The 16,293-nt window shown below is 45.4% G+C and overlaps 1 protein-coding gene across 3 annotated transcripts in view; it reads right to left on the bottom strand.

Moving 5' to 3' along the window:
* Abhd6 (abhydrolase domain containing 6, acylglycerol lipase) overlaps window positions 1-15,481 on the bottom strand; it is a 57,482-nt gene extending 42,001 nt beyond the window's left edge. Inside the window, exon 1 of one of the 3 annotated variants that reach the window (XM_074044047.1) lies at window positions 15,146-15,481. The gene's annotated coding sequence lies outside the window, so the exon portion shown is untranslated. Of the gene's footprint in view, window positions 1-6,075; window positions 6,434-15,145 lie in introns of those variants that run through there. The other 2 variants (XM_020180752.2, XM_020180751.2) reach the window with 2 other exon arrangements.
* Between the last annotated feature and the right edge of the window lie 812 nt (window positions 15,482-16,293).

The following is a 16,293-nucleotide window of genomic DNA, read 5'->3' as shown; positions in this document are numbered from 1 at the left end:
GAACCTCCACCTCTCCTCCCTGCTTTGGAATGAATACGTCCCTCTTATGGCATCCGTGATTTGTGTCTGTGGTAAGCATACTGGCTGTGTCCTCCAAGAGGCTTCTGGTTCCTCAGAAATGAGTCTGACCACATCTTTGCACATGTCATAGCAGTTAGTGCCCACCATGTCTTGCCCTTGGCTGGCATTTGGTAAACACCAAACAATAATCTGGAAAGTCAAAATCCAACCAACTACTCAGACTGAGAAGAAACAAATCCCTGCAGTCATTGTATAGCCTTCAATGAAGAAGTCATGAACCAACAGGGCTGCCCAGCCAGTGTCAACACACGCCATTCCTTCCCTCTGTCCCTATGGCCACCACACAATCCACATTCCTCCTCAGAGCAATATGGTTAGAGGCTCCAGTCCAGATGGGCAGTTGGGACTCACACAGGTTAAGCAAGCTGCCTAAAGTTATACAGCTTTCTCTTCCTCTGTCCCAATTCTCCAGTGGCTCACAATGGCCCTAGTATGAGTTGCAAGGCCACTTAGGGTTTGGTGCCTGTCCAGCTCTCAGATAAGGTTTCTTTCTATTACTATCTCCCCAGCATTATTCTTTGCCAAGCTGATTTGCAATCCCCAGGCACATCAGACCCTTCCACAACTTCAGGGCATTGGCACATACGATCATCTCCTTGGAACCAGAATTTTCCCTCTGCCTGCTGGGCTCCAGCTCAACTACAGGTCTTGCCTACTTGCACCTCATTACCCAGCTGTCACTGCTCAACTGAGGGATGGGTTTTGCACTTCAACACTCTGCTGGGCCACTGACCGGTCATAGGACCTTGAACTTAACCTCTTTGAACCTCATATTAACCTCTTTGAACATCACTGGGGAAGATGATACAACCAAACAGTTCCAAGTGATGACTGGCAGATGCTGAGCAGAGCTGGGAAGGTCCTGCCTGCCCTTCCAACATCCAGGAGGTCCTGCCACAGCTCTACTCCCTGCCCTGGCCTGCCTGCTCAAGGGCTCGTTGGTTTGCTTGACTTTAGTGGGCAGGGTCTATGAAGCTGTCTTTATTCTCAAAGGCTGGCTTATCACTCAGTCCCCAAATGTCATCTCACCTGGGGTTGGAAGTCTGCACTGAGATTGTCACAAAGCCATTCAGGCCAACAGCCAACCAAAGCATCATTTTCTGGAAAACTGCCTCTGGCAAAGACTGCTGTTACTTCAAGTAATTATTTAGTGAGACAAGAGTCCCAACCCGCAGCAGATAGGGACCTGGGCCCACACCTTCCCCAGCTGTCTGCTCCCCACAATTAGTAATCTGTTGCAGGCACCACAGAAGCCTAAACAACCCCAAACACACTCCTGATCTCAGGAGCCCCAACCTGGGCTCTGAAATGGGAAAGCTTAGAATATGGTTCAGAGGGACCCTGAGAGTCTGGTCAGAGAGAATACCTTGATCTTCTGTGACATGGCAACTACATCCAAGGCCAGAAAGGCCTTTTGTGCTGTGAAAATCATGTCCAGATCTGGTCTCTCAGCCAAGGCTTAAGCAACAGCAGGGACCACTGCTTTGCTGTGGGATTGTCCAGTGCATTACAGAATGGTAAGCAGGATCCCCAGCCTCTACCTATTAAGTCTATCTACGGGTTGTGACAAACCACAGATGTCTCCAGATTCTGACAAATGTTTCCTGGGGGCCAAGGCTGCTCTGGCTGAGAATTCCTCCAGAAGAAGTAAGCCCACTCAACTCCACCCTTGCCCATCACCGCAGTAAGTCAGTGAGGATACTGTATTCAGCAATGAAATCTACCCCACAACACTGCCTTCCAGTATGCAAGGATTTTTTTTGTCGAAGTTCACAGTCTTGAAGGCAGTTTTCAACCCTGCCTGAGAATCCTGAATCCCTTGGGGAGCTTTTAAAAAAGTTCAGATTTCTGGGCCTTACCCAAGAAATGACATTCAGCTGGTGTGAGCAGAGCCTGGGCATGGGTGTTGATTTAAAAGGTCCCTCAACAGTTCTAACTTGCAGCTAGGATGGAGAAGCACAGCCTTGGGACCTTTCATTTGAACACACACACACACACACACAGCAGTAGTGACTCAGCCAAAATGAGTATAAAGGCATTTATGAAGTGCCACATTTCTTACAATAAATAACCTTTGCACACTCCCTTTCTTGGTCTATAGCTGACCTGCCAGAAAGGACGGACCTTAACCCATCATTGAGTGGCTTCCTCATGGCCTTATTGACTTTCTTTTTTGGGGGCAGTACTAGGGGCAGTACAGGAGCTCTATCACTTGAGCCATGCCTCCAGTCTAGCCTTATTGATTTAAACAGTGCTGTCCCACAGAACTTTCCATGATGGGGAAACATTTCTATCTGCTGTCTGACAGAACAGCTGCTGGTCCGTCTACGGCCATATCACCATGAATGCACCCGATCTCCTCTGATCTCGGAAGCTAAGCAGGGTCAGGCCTGGTTAGTACTTGGATGGGAGAACAACTGCTGGCCACAGTGGCTATGGAGCGCTTGAAATTTTGAATTTGCTTTTTTTTTTAATGGTACGGGGGTTTGAAGGCAGGGCCTCACACTTGCTAGGCAGGTGCTATAGCACTTGAGCCACTCTGCCAGCCTCTGAGTTTTATTTAATTTCAATTAATTTTTAAAATAGCCACATGTGGCTAGTGGTCACAGTACTAGAAAACCCAAAAAGTATTTCTAACCCTACGGGGTCACAGAAATAAAAGTTTTACAGCCTCTTAAATTCCATAAAACAGTAAACCTTAAAAAAATGTATATCTAAAAATATCTAAGCTCAATATCTTTAAATTATCAAATAGGATCCTAATTTATTCCACTAATGAGAAACTTTAAAATAAAACTATTTCAGCTTGCTGCCTGGAATATTCCAAATACTAGCTTTGAGGAGGACAGCCCTGCCCCATTTTTTGAACACTCATCACTGTAACAATTGATCTAGTCACCAAAATAACCATGAGTTTGGTAAAGAATGTGACAGTGAAGTTGATTTCCACTCTCAGCTGATTGCCAGACTTCTATGATAAAACATTTATCTTTGTTTTTCTTCCATCCAAACTCAAAGATAATCTTCAAGTCTAACTTCTTGCCTCCAGTTCTGTGGGGCAGCACTGCTTAAATCAATAAAGCCATCTGTCAGAAAGCCTCTTGAAGATGGGTAAAGTCCCATTCTCCCAAGTCATCTGCAGGCCAAGAAACAACAAACGTTGTTTATTGTAAACCAACACAATAAAATGCAGATCAAGGCCATTTCTAAGAACAAGTTTTTCTCATAATGACTTCTCCCATCCAAGAACTAACTAGTTCGAGGCCTGACCTTGCTTAGCGTCCGAGAGCAGATGAGATCAGGCGCGTTCAGGGTGGTAGGGCCACAGACTCATAACAACTTTTGATTACACAAACTGCATTCCCACACTGACTTTTGGTTCAGTGTGCAGATCCTCACAAAACTCATAGCACATACATTTTAAAAGCTTAAGAAAAGAGAAGACCAATTTTGTTTCTTACTGCAAAAGCAAAGGATGGTTTAGAGTTGGTGAAAGCTTTATAGACCCTTCTGGGGGCAAAAATTGTTTACTCTGCTTGTCACAAACTCCCTTGCCCACAACCAAAAGGGTGTGAGCCATTTATTAGTAATCTAATGTAGTTCCTATAATTCAAAATAACAGTCAGCTGTCACTGCTCATAGCTGTCACTGCTCTTCACCATAGATGGTACTTGCTGAGTGTTTATCACACATTGGTCTTGTGCCATATTTTATTTAAGTTTTGCTACGGCCCTCTGAAGCAGATAACTGCCACCAGAAGCTGAGGCTCAGAGAGGTTAGGTGACTTGCCTAGTAGAAAGGAGTCTATCCAATTTTGTGTGTGGAGCTCCTTTGTGTTAGGAACAAAAGCACAAATGCCGGCTACCAGGCTGAGCCATCCTCCATGGGGTCAGGACGCAACTCAGTAGGGGAATTTGGGGCTGTGAGCTTTAGAACCCCTGGGCCTGTTCTAACTTCAGAAATCACTCCATCCCCCAATGGTCCCCTCTCTGTGTTTGTCCTGGGGCTTGATCAGCAGGTGGAAGGAAAAGGAGCCTTGGGGAGCACTTCTGGTCCTGCTAGCACAAGCACACCCAGGAGGACAAGACAGATGCATGCAAGAGAACTTCCCAAATGCCATCCTGGGGTGGGAGGTAGGAAAAGCTCTCAGTTGAGGGATGGTAGGGAAGAGAAATCACGGGGTGTTCCTGGAGAGGGCTGCTGAGTGGCGCCCTGCAGGGCAGTAAGACTGGAAATCAGAGATTCCTGAGAGGGAAAGAAGGGTAGTCAGGAGGACTAGGGGAAGGGGTAGACTGCAAGGGCCTCAGCTAAAGAGTCAGAGCAGCAGAGGGAGCCCAAGAAGTACCCCATTAACCATCCCAGGACCCCTTTTGCATCATAGCCCTGCCACGTTCTAGCTATGTGGTCTCAAGCAAGTTCCTTCTGCTCTCTGGGCCTCAGTTTCCTCCAGGAAGGCACTGAAGATTCCTTGCTGGTCTGAGAACCTCATTTTATTTATCTGTGGTGCTGGGGATTGAACCCAGAGCCTTGTGCATGGTAGGTAAGTGCTTTACTACTGAGCTACACCTCCAGCCCCCAAGCCTAATTTTAGAAAAACAAATTGGTGCTCAGAACACAGAGTATTTGCTTCTAATTTTCTATAAGTGTTGATAAGAATTTATTAGTGAAAAAAGAATTTATTAATTAATGGCTGGGGACAAAGCACAAGTGGTAGAGCACTTGAGGCCCCAGGTTCATCCCCAGTGTGGCAAAAAAAAAAAAAAAAATTAGTTAAAATTGGGTAAAAAAGTCAAATGACTCAGAGTGAGGTCTCTGAGGTCAGACTCACTGTGTACTGAGAAGGAACCACTTCATGAAGCTTCAGGTTCCTGCCCTTAAGCACAGGCATTACCAATGGTACTCCCACCTCATGGGGCTTTTAGAGAGGATTAGGCAGGTAATCTTTTTAAGGAGCCTAGCACTCAGTACTTGCTTGTTTTATGTCAGCTGTATTAATTATAAGCTATTTTTAATTCCCAGCCAGTGGCAGCCAGCCATTAGGGATTTCTGAGCTGGTGAGGAGGTGAATCACATGCTGTCCTCCAGGTCCTAGCTGGGGCAGGACCCTCCTCTCTTCCCTCTCATTAACCACCTGGGACATCGAAAAGATTCCCAACACACATCCCCTGGACGTGGAGCCTCTGCATCCTCCAGCAGGCATCCTCCTTCTCCCACCATGCCCCACTGCTCATGTGGCCGCCCCACGTCCGCCGTCTTGGGGGGCAAATCTTGGAGGTGTTCTGCCCTGCAGACGGCGTTACACAATCCACATCTCTAAACTGGAAAGCCCGAGTAGGCTCGGTGCAGGGCCGTATGGATGCAAGGGATGCCAGCAGGCACCAGGCTGTCAGAGTGGTTGGAGCAGCATCTTGACTTTCAGGGTTTCGCACGAACCCGGCGCAAGGGCGAAGGAATGAGCCAGGCTAGGATATAAGGGCTGCTGAAAAGCTGCTTGGGAAGGGGGTGTTGGCCGAGAGAGATCTTGGGGAGGGGGTACAGACGTCGGGGGCGGTGTGGGGGAAGTGACTTGGAATGTGATGTCGTCTGAGAGGGCGAGTTGTAGCCTTTCTCCAGGAAGTGGAGGCGACAGGGGTGCAGGATCAAAACCATCCAGGGCACCGGGGCTGGTGCGGACGCGGGGGGAGGCGGAATAGAAAGGAGGTGCAGGTCCTAATCGGCCCCCACTCTATCCCTGGGCTTAAGGAGGCTGGCAGCCCGGCCCCAGGAAATAGGAGAACCAGGGTTAGGGAATCTCAAGCTCTTCCATGCACCAGAAGGGGGAATGATGCCAGAGCGGGGATATGGAATAGAAAGGGAGGTACGGGTCCCGAACCCATCTGCACCCGGAGCGGGGGCAGCCTGGAGTCGGAAAGTGGGGGGCAGGTCACGGGGTCATCCGGGGCGCCCCATTCCTCTTCTAGGCGCGCACCCCCTTCCCCTCCCCGTCCTGCTCACCTGACAGACCTCAGGCGCCTGGGTCCTACCGCCGGGTCCCGGCACCGGTGTGCAGTCCCGGCTCGGCCCGGCCGCAGCGCTCGCACCTGCGCGCTCGCTGCTCCCGGCGCCGGCTGAGCTCGATTCCTTAAAGGCGCAGCACGCCGGTTCTCGTCTTCCGACAGAAAAGCCTGCACCCAGCGCTGCCCCCTGGCCGCCGAGCTCGGTGTTGGGGACTCCGGGGAAGTTTACCCGTTTCTCAGAGTCCTCAGTTCAAGGCTTTAAGCCCAGAAGGCAAAGTTAGTATACAGCATAACCCGACCCCAGCAACCTGTCTCCATCCACTCAAGAGCCAAGGGCGGAACAAGCACCTACTGTGCTGCAGACGATAGCGCCGTATCTGCCCGCCCCTAAATGAGTGCACAGCCACGCGGGGCGTGGGGAGAAGCTATTGCATCCCCCAGGAGCGGCGATTGTTCAAGGCGAGGCCAGAATTCATTTTCTGAGCACCTACTGTGTGCCTGATGTGCTGGAGGTTGCACCCACCAGAAAGACTCAAGGCAGGATCACTGCTGAAAGAGCTCAGGGAGAAAGACGGGGACAGTCCTGGGTTCCAGACAAGCAAAGCGACACTACATATTTGTTTCATATCATCCTCTGAAGCAAGCGCTGCCACTGGCTTCCTTTCTTGGAAGAACCAGCACTCAGGTCATTTCTTCCTTTTAGAGACAAGGAAACATGTAAACCTTGGTGTGGCCTAGTTTGCTCCTTTCTAATTTCCATGTCTCAATTTAGATGTCACATCCTCCAGAAAGCTTCCCTACTCTTTGGGGCTCACATTGCACTGCAGGCTTCTTCCATCAAAGCCTTTATTTATTCACTTAATCATGCACCTACTGTGCACAGAGCTCTGTGTACTGTGTAGCAATGAGAGACTGAGGCCCTGGCTCATAGCACCCAGCTCCTCCTGTAGCACTGAGTCCTCCGTTTGCTTGTTTACCTCCTGCTGCAGACACTGGTGGAACCAGGGCCACCTAAATCCATCACTAGACAGTGTGAGGTGATACATGCCTGTAATCCCAGCTATGGGGGAGGATTTGAGAGTTCAAGGCCAGCCTATCTCAAAATAAATAAATAAATAAATAAATAATCCACCATAAAGGCCAATGCCTGTCAAGCCTCCAGGCAGGCAGATCCTGGCTGAGTTGGGCAGGTCTTGGGTTTTAAGAATGAGACTTAAACAAGAAGTTCCAGACGTGGGACAAAGGGGTATCTGAGGCCACTGGTGAACACTCATGCCTGCAAAGCCTGACTGTCAGGGCTGCTGGAATTTATAGAGTCTGGGACAATCTTCCTGGCTTGAGCTGGAGCACCCCCCTCCAAGTTGTTGGCCAGCTACTCACTCAGGCTCCAGGGGCTGCATCTGACTCACTTCAGGGACAACTTCCCACCATTTCACTGACAATTTACTCATCAACGGCTGTGTTGCTGAGTCCTACCTCTCTGCCCTCTCACTGCTAAACTTGCACTTTTTCAAGCTAGCTGCCCACTAACGTCCCACAGAGGCAGCAAAAAAGCTGCCCTTATGTCCCCACCACCCACTTCTTGGCTCTGCAATCTTGGGCCCTGGAAGCAATCATCAAACAGGTGATGAGGAGTGAATAAATAAATGAATAAAGGAATGAAATCAGTGCATGACCTCCTGGAAGTCCCCAACCTGGAATCCATCTGTAAACTTTACTGGTGTATCTGAAAATAATTGTCTTTTAAGTTTTAAATTTTCCCTCTTCAAACCCTTAAAAAAATGGAGTTGGGGAATAGCTCAGTCATAGAGCACTTGCCTAGCATGCATGAGGCCCTGGATTCGATCCCTAGCACCACAAAAGAAAAAATGAAAAACAAGAAAAAAAAAAAAAAAAAACCTTAAAAATGGATAGCTTGAATGCAAGTAAACTCCCTGTGTAGCTATCCTTATCTCAACTAGCAAAAACCATTGATCCTTCCTATTACTGCTTATACTCTTTCTTCAACAAAATTAGAGATAAGGGCAAAATAGTTTCTGCCTGGTAGCGAGGGGGTGGGGGATACGAGAGGGGGCAGGAGGAAGGGGGGAGAAATGACCCAAACATGGTATGCACATATGAATAAAAGAAATTAAAAAAAAAAAAAAAAAAAGAATAGCTTGCCCTTTCTTTTCACTCTCAGCCTGTGAGCCCTCAGGCACCATGGGCCTGAAGTTTCTTTATCCAGAGGGGGTTTCTCCTCACAGTTTTATTGTACACCTAGTTGAACCCCAGGGTTGAGTTACATTATGGGTACCTCTTTTTCTCCTGACAATTGACAAGAGAGAAGCCTTAATTAGCCTCAGTTTTATAGGAGGCAGGAGATGAGAAACTCAGCCCCAGGCCTCTTAGTCAATGACACTCCTGGACGCTGTCACTGAGGAGTCAGGGGGAGGAGGGAAGCCAGGGAGAAGTCTCAAGAGCCCCTCCCTTCTCCACTGCACCCTCAGTCATCAACTAGAAACTCTTATGGATGGTAGGTTTGCTTAGTGTTAGCTAAGAGTTTGGAAACCTCTCCCCTACCATCAAGTACAGCAGAATGCCCCAGGCTCTGTTCTGTGCCACAAGTCTGCAGGTGTCTCCTGGACTCAGCAACACATCACATCAGCCAGAGCTAAAACATGCATAGTGACCACTGGTGTTTTTGTTTTGGTTTGGTTTTCTGGTGGGACTGGGACTTGAACTCAGGGCTTCTCGCTTGCAAAGCAGGCTCTCTACCTCTTCAACTGTACTTCCAGTTCATTTCTGCCTTAGTTATTTTTTTGGAGATAAGATCTCTTAAAGTATTTCCCCAGGCTGGCCTTGAACCATGGTCCTCCAGATCTCAGCCTCCCAGGTAGCTAGGATTCCAGGTGTGCGCCACCAGTGCCCAACCAGTGGCCACTATTTAATGTGTACTTGTTACCTGCAGTCATGGGCATCAAATCACTTAGTCCTCACAGCCACACTGGGAGATGTACCAACCTGCTTTAAGAACTGAGGCCCTAGCTGGGCTCCAGTGGTTCACGCCTAGAATCCTAGCTACTCAGGAGGGAGGGATCAGGAGGCTCTCAGTTTGAAGCCAGCCCAGGCAAAATAGTTTGCAAGACTCTATATGGAAAATACCCATCACAAAGAGGGCTGGTGGAGTGGTTCAAGGTGAAGGCCCTGAATTCAAGCTCCAGTACACAAAAAAAAAAAAAAAGAACTGAGGCCCTGAAGTGCAGAGGCATTAACTGATAGATCTTACAGTCAGCACCTGGTGCAGCTAACAGTTAAAGATGTTTATTCATTGCTGGTGGAGTGGGTCAAGCAGTAAGAGCACCTGTCTTGCAAGCACAAAGCCCTGAGTTCAAACCCCAGGGCGGCCAAAAAAATAAATGCATTCATTCATCAAACATTACTGAGAACCTACCACATGCTAGGGTACTCTCTGGGTGACCAGAGATATACTTCTTGCCCTCTAAGACTTAAGAATCTGTAAGAAGAAACTATAAGCTATTCAATAGTTTCTTCTAGACTTAGAAAGAGTTTAGAGTGTATTAGAAACTATTCAATCAGGGAATCCTAGACAAACTGTGATGGAATCACACAGAGGCCATGTCACACCTGGAAATATGTGCAAGAGAAAAATGAAATACACAAGATCCCTGTGTACTCAAATGCCAGCTGGCAGCACCCTTAGGTTCAGAAATCATTTGCCCCAAAGTATATCTGCACAGCAGCTCCAGTCCAATCATGGAGCCCTGTACTCAATCTGCAACTCAGAGATCATGCCTCATAGTGCCTTCCCTGACTATGCAGGCAAAATTGTGCCATCACCCATCCCAGGAGCACTGTGTTGATAGCACATGATGGCTTACGTATTCATTTAGGTGACTCTGGATTCTGTAGGGCTGTGAACACCTTCTCCACCTCCATGGCTTCCTCAGAACAGGCAAGCAGTAATTAGCTCTTCCCAATGCCTCGCCTAGTGTTCATGTGACATTTCCTTGAAGCTCCCCAACAGCTCTGTGAGGTGGACACTATTATTCTCTCCTCTTTGCAGAGGAGGAAAATTTTGAGGCTCAGAAACTGGGCACCAGTGGTGCGTGCCTGTCATCCCAAGCTATGAGGGAGGCTGAGATTGGGAGGATTGAGCTTTCAGGCCAGATCAGGCAAGAAAGTTTTCAAGACTCCATCTCAATGGAAAAAAAGCTGGGTGTGGTGGTGCTTGTCATCCCAGTGATGGGGGAAGCTTAAAAATGGTTGGATTGAGGTCCAGGCTGGCCTGGGCCAAAAGTGAGGCCCTAATTCCAAAATAATGAGAGTAAAAAGAGCTGGAGATGTGGCTCAAATGGTAGAGTGCCCGCCTCAAAGCACAAAGCTCTACATTCAAGCTCTAGCACAGCCAAAAAAATTTTTTTGAGGCTCAGAGAAGCTAAATTACCTACCAAAGGTCACACAACTAGTCAGCAATACTGCTGAAGTTGTGTATGTCTATTTTCTAGTCACTAAGCTACTTGCTTCCATAACAAGTAATAGAATTAAATATGAAAGAGGTTTGAAAATCTAAACTTAAAAGAGCTTATATTCAGCAATCTATGAAATACATTAATATTTTTAGGCCAAAACCATCTTTCCAATTGACTCAAAATATTGCTTATTTATTTATTTGTGAATTAAATATTTGCCAAGTTTCTACTTAGGCATAGGAGTCAAACTGTGGAAGACACATTCTGACTGTCCTTTAAGGAGAACAGTTTAAATCATAGAGTGACTAATGTAAACATGAAAAAAAGAACACCAATGCAAGGGTTAAGTAAGAAGAATATATCACAAATCAGCATATCAAAGCCAGGCATGGTGGTGCATACCTATAACCTAGCACTTGGGAGGTGGAGGCAGGAAAATTACAAGTTTGAGGTCAACTTTGGCTGCAAAGCAAGACTCTGTCTCAAAAAACCAAACCAAAAAAGTTGACATGTTAAAATGTAGTATATGAGCACAGAAAGAAAGACTAAGCAGTAAGGAAGCCCTAATTTTGAAATTCTTACTGTATTGATTCATTTGTTGAAAATGCCAACTGTGCTCAGTCCTAGGCCAAGGAGTGTCCTGGATGAGGACAGGGAGGACTTTGAGGGACTGCACAGGTAGCATTCTGATAAGCCCAGGTTCTCCAAGCACCTGAATGGAATTTGAACAGTGACTGAAAATTTCCAGAAAATTAACCTGGACCTTTAAGAAGAAGCAAAGAAGACTAAACCCCAGAATGGTTGGCCTCAAATATTAAAGACAGAAAAAGGTCAATTGAAACCAGATTTGGATCAAGAAGATGAATAAAAAAGGAACTGAGCATATGGGGTGTTGACAGATGGCAGAGGAAAAACAAGACTAGTTTCTAATTTACTTCATTTTCATCATGAAGAACGAGTCTCCATTTGTTCAGGTTAGAACATCCCGAAGAGAGAAACTGAGCTCAGTACAGAAAAAAATTAGGGAAAGAAGACTCACCAATTTAAATTAGTTCAAGTTGCCAATCTAGAGAAATGACAGCCCAGGGTATCGAAAAGGTCTTTACATATGATCTCAGAAACCATTTAGTAATCTTCAAGAAATTTTGCTAGCAGATGTTCATGAAAAAGGGTCGCATTTCCAATAGCAGAGAAAGACCCTAGAAACTAAGAGGTGTGGTGTTAGTGTCTAGCAAAGTACCTGACTATGAAACTCAAACAAAAGTGCTGGTTTGGTGTCACTTTGAATAATCATACCAAAAGAACACTCTCTCCCAGGTGTTAACAGAAATAGATCTGGGAATGTTGAAGGATACTGTGTCTAGATATAGAAACTTAACTAGAGTAGGTTTCAGACAAAGTATCTTATGATCTGTTTATGAGCAAGATAAAGAAAGCTGAGGCTGGAGCCCTTCCTGTGGTAGAATGCCTACCTAGCAAGTGTGAGGTCCTGAGTTCAAACCCCAGTACCAAAAAAAATCTAAATTGCTAAATCTCACATTTGGTGGATTCATAGGGGGTTAGAGGATAGTGACCTAATTTTATTTAATCTGACAATATCAGGAGGCAAGAAGCAATTTTCTAATGGCTGCTCCAGTTCTCTGTCCTTGAAATTTAAAAAAAAAAAATTAGGTGAACATAAGTTCAGACCTCTTATCAAATTTTATTTTATTTTATTTTTGGTGCTGGGGATTGAATGCAGACCCCTGTGCACATTAAGCACATGCTCTCTTACTGGGATATACCCTCAGCCTTCCATCAAATTATAAGTCAAACAAAGCAGGGGGAAAAAAAACTGGAATTCAAAATTGCTTCAATAATTTGGAATTCGGCAAAAAACACCATAGTGACGTTTAACAGTCTCACCTTTTAAAAGCTTTTAAAGCTTTTAAAATTCAAATTGCATCTCAGCATATGGTAGGCCAGATGCACCCTTTCAAAACACTTCTATCCTTGATAAAATAGGTTTTCTAGTGTGCTATTGACTGAAAGTATGTCCAAATAAGAGTAGGGGCAAGGAGCAACAAATAAATGTGAAATGCAGGGTTTTCTGGGAACTACAGTGTCTATCATACTCATAAACAATATTGGCAGACTAAACCTGGTCCAGCTATAACTTTGAGGTGAGGCTATGAAATAATGTCAATAGTTGCAAAATTATTATTTTTTAATATAAAATTCAGCAACCTTCTCTGGAGACTCATGCCTATAATCCTAGCTACTTGGGAGATTGAAATCAGGAGGATTGTGGTTCAAGGCCAGCCTAGGTAAATAGTTCTCAAAACCCCCATCTCCAAAATAACCAGAGCAAAATTGATGAGTTCAAACTCCAGTCCCACCAAAAACCAAAACAAAACCCAACAACCATCATAGTAATAACTCAAAGCAAACAAGGACGGAAAAATAATTCCCTTAACTAGATGAAAAACCTGCCACAAATATTCTGAGGGATGAAAAGTTAGAATGTTTCCTTTGAAATCAGAAACAGGCCACTTGCAATAAAAATTTGAACACAACTTTTCAAGGAAGGAAATGAAAGCATACGAGCAACAAGCCAAGAAAAGCCAAAACATTCCCCGTGAGAAATAAAAAGAAAGTATCAAGAGGAGTAATAGAAGCAAGTCATGAGGGTACCGTGGCACTCATGTATTGATAGATAAAAACATCAAAGAAACACTACGGAAGAGACGGAGACAAATTCCCGCACACAGGGACGTGGTTCATCACAGAGATGATATTTCAGATCACTGGGAAAGGAGGGACAATTCGGCAAAATGCACTAGGACAACTGAGTAGTCGCATCGAAACTAAAGCATTTGTTCATTGCATGAAAACCACAACACTAGGGCCAGAGCAGGCAATAATAATCCTCCCACCCATCCACCCAAAAAAAGCCAATTTGAGACGGATTAAAGACTTTAACTTAAAGGTTTAAAACTTCAAACTTTTAGAGGATAATAGAGGAAAACTATCTTTTAGGATCTTTTTTGTTCTTTCTTTCTTTTTTGCAATGCTGGGGCTTGAACTCAAGGCCTGACATTTGTTAGGCAGGCACTCTACCACTTGAACTATTCCATCAACCCTTTTTTGTGTTGGGTATTTTCTTTTTTTTTATTCATTTATTCAACAACATGTGCATACATTGTTTGGGGCATTTCTCCCCCTTACCCTCTGCCCCCTCCCGCTTCCCCCACCCCCCTCCCTTCCAGGCAGAATCTGTTCTGCCCTTATCTCTAATTTTGTTGAAGAGAAGACATAAGCATAATAAGACAAAACATTTTTGCTAGTTAAGGACAGCTATACAGAGAGATTCCTAGCATTGCTTCCATGTACAAATGTGTTACAACCCAAGTTGATTCATCTCTAACTGATCTTTATACTGATTCCTGATCCCCTTCTCATGTTGTCTTCTGTAGCTTTAAGGTTTCTGTATTAGTTCCTCTGCAGTGGGGACATCAAATACTTTCATGCTTTGGGTTTCTCTGGAGTGGCCTTCCATTGTGTTTTGTATTTCTGTTTCATTCTTTTTTCTTAGGTTTTCCATATCATGGGTCACTTCTTTAATATTGTCAATTTTCATCCTTAATTCATTTATCTCCCTATTTATGGTGTTCTCTCTCTCACTCTGGTATTTAGTTAGGGTTCCTATGAGTTCACTTATTTCTTTTTGTGTCTTCTCATATTCTTTATTTTTTTTGTCTTGGAATTTCTTGAGTGCCTCCTGTACGTTTTGGTTCACCCTGTCTAATAACATCTCCATGAAGTTCTCATTGATTTCTTGCAAGATTGCTTCTTTCAGGTTGTTCTTGTGGGCTTCATTGGGTTCCTTGGGATAGTCTATCTTTGTTTTGTTGGAGTTTGGAACTGAGTATCCATTTTCTTCATTTCCCTCTAAATCCTGTACTAATTTATTTTTGGGGGAAGAATGGTTTCCATTCCTTTTTCGTCTTCCCATCTTTCCACTTGGTGCTTTTCTATCCCTGGTCTGTGTGCAATTTAGTATTAGCTAACTTACAATAAAACTAATGAAACCAAGAAAGATTAAAAAAAAAAACAGAGAGCCAAAGAAATCAACAGGGAGAGATGGTGGACAAACAAACAGTGAACAAGACAAACACTTAGAGGGAGAGAAAAAAATAAATGTCCAGGTTCAGGAACAATAGAATTTCAGTCTTAGTAGTTCTGGTGTTACTCCTTCAGCATCAAGTCCTGATGTTGGTGTTTAAGCAGAAGCTCTGTCTTAGTCTCGCCAGGCGGTTGGGTCAGGAGATGAGCTTTGGAGCTTTGTCAATGGCTATCTGCCCTATTTCAGGCAGGGCCTCATCAGCCGCCAGCTACTTTTGCAGGCTTTGTGCGCAGAGCTGCCCCTCCCCCCTTCTCCCACAGCTCAGAGCACCCCGCCCCCTCTGCTGCGTGTCCTTTTCAGTTCTTTGTTGATTATCCAGTTTTTTTGTTTGTTTTTTTTTTTTGCAGGGTGGGGGTCAGTCTGTCCAGGGGGCTCTGCTGGTTTATCCCAGGGGTGGCTGTGGGAGTACCGCGTGCCGCTTATTTGCTCACCTGTTGGTCTGCGTCCCCCAAGCAGGTTTGGAGCCGGAGTCTGGCGGCGTGGGCGCCCTCCTGGTTTCTCAGTGTAACGCGCAGCGTGGAGAACCTTTGTGCAGGCTGGGGGGTTGGGGTGTTGGAGTTTTGCTTCTTCTTGGTGGTTTTTTCTGCCAAGGGTGGCTCGAGCGGCTCAGCAAAATTGTTGATTTATGGAGCTCACGCTGTCTGCTTCCTCCTTCTAGTCGCCATCTTGGCTCCTCCTATTGGGTGTTTTCAAGATAGGGTCTCTTGAACTAGTTTTCCGGGCTGGCTTTGAACTTTGATCCTCCTGATCTCTGTCTCCTGAATAACTATCTTCAGGATCTTTGTGGCCTCTGTGCCAGCACTTGGACAGAGCTTTTAATAACCGAGAGCTTGTGAAATGTGATCTAATTTTGACCTCAGTCCTCATGTCCACAGTTACTAATGAGCTAGAGCAATTTTCCATGGGGTTATTTGCCATCTGTGTTTCCATGTCTAGGAACTCGCTACTCATCCCATTTCACATTTGTCTAAGTGTCCTAATGGTCTGTAGTTATATGCACAGCACTATCTTCTCTTGGCTCATCCTTTCCTGTCCTTTTGTGGATTTGGATAAACAGACATGCATCTTAATGTAGTCAAATTTCTTTTACTTTTTTTTTTTTTTTTTTGGTGGGATTAGGGTTGGAACTCAGAGCTTGGCACTTGCAAAGCAGGCACTCTACTGCTTGAGGCAAACCTCCAGTCCATTCTGCTCTGGTTATTTTGGAGATGGGGGTCTCACAAACTATTTGCCCAGGCTAAACTCAAATCTTGATTGTCCCTATCTCAGCCTTCCAAGTAACTAGGACTACAGGCATAAACCACCAGTGCCTGGATTCAGATTATCTTTTATGTTTATTGCTTTTTAGGTTGTGTTTAAGAAATCTGTCTCTTCTTCACTTTTGCATGGACTGAGACTAGGGGACATAGAGTGAACCAAGATAAAGGGGTTGGAGCCCTGAATCAGAACTAATGGGGACTGGGCTGGCAAAACAACCAGTGGCTGTACAGAAAGAGAAACAGAGCTCCAGATGTTTGAGACCCTTGGTATCAAAGTGGCTGGGAGCAGGCCAAAGACATAGAAGTGGGATGAACATTGC

The sequence above is a fragment of the Castor canadensis genome, chromosome 10 (assembly GCF_047511655.1).
Source record: "Castor canadensis chromosome 10, mCasCan1.hap1v2, whole genome shotgun sequence".
Classification (NCBI taxonomy): Eukaryota; Metazoa; Chordata; class Mammalia; order Rodentia; family Castoridae; genus Castor; species Castor canadensis.
The sequence above is the reverse complement of the archived record's forward strand: the minus strand, read 5'-3'. Positions and strand labels throughout refer to the sequence as shown.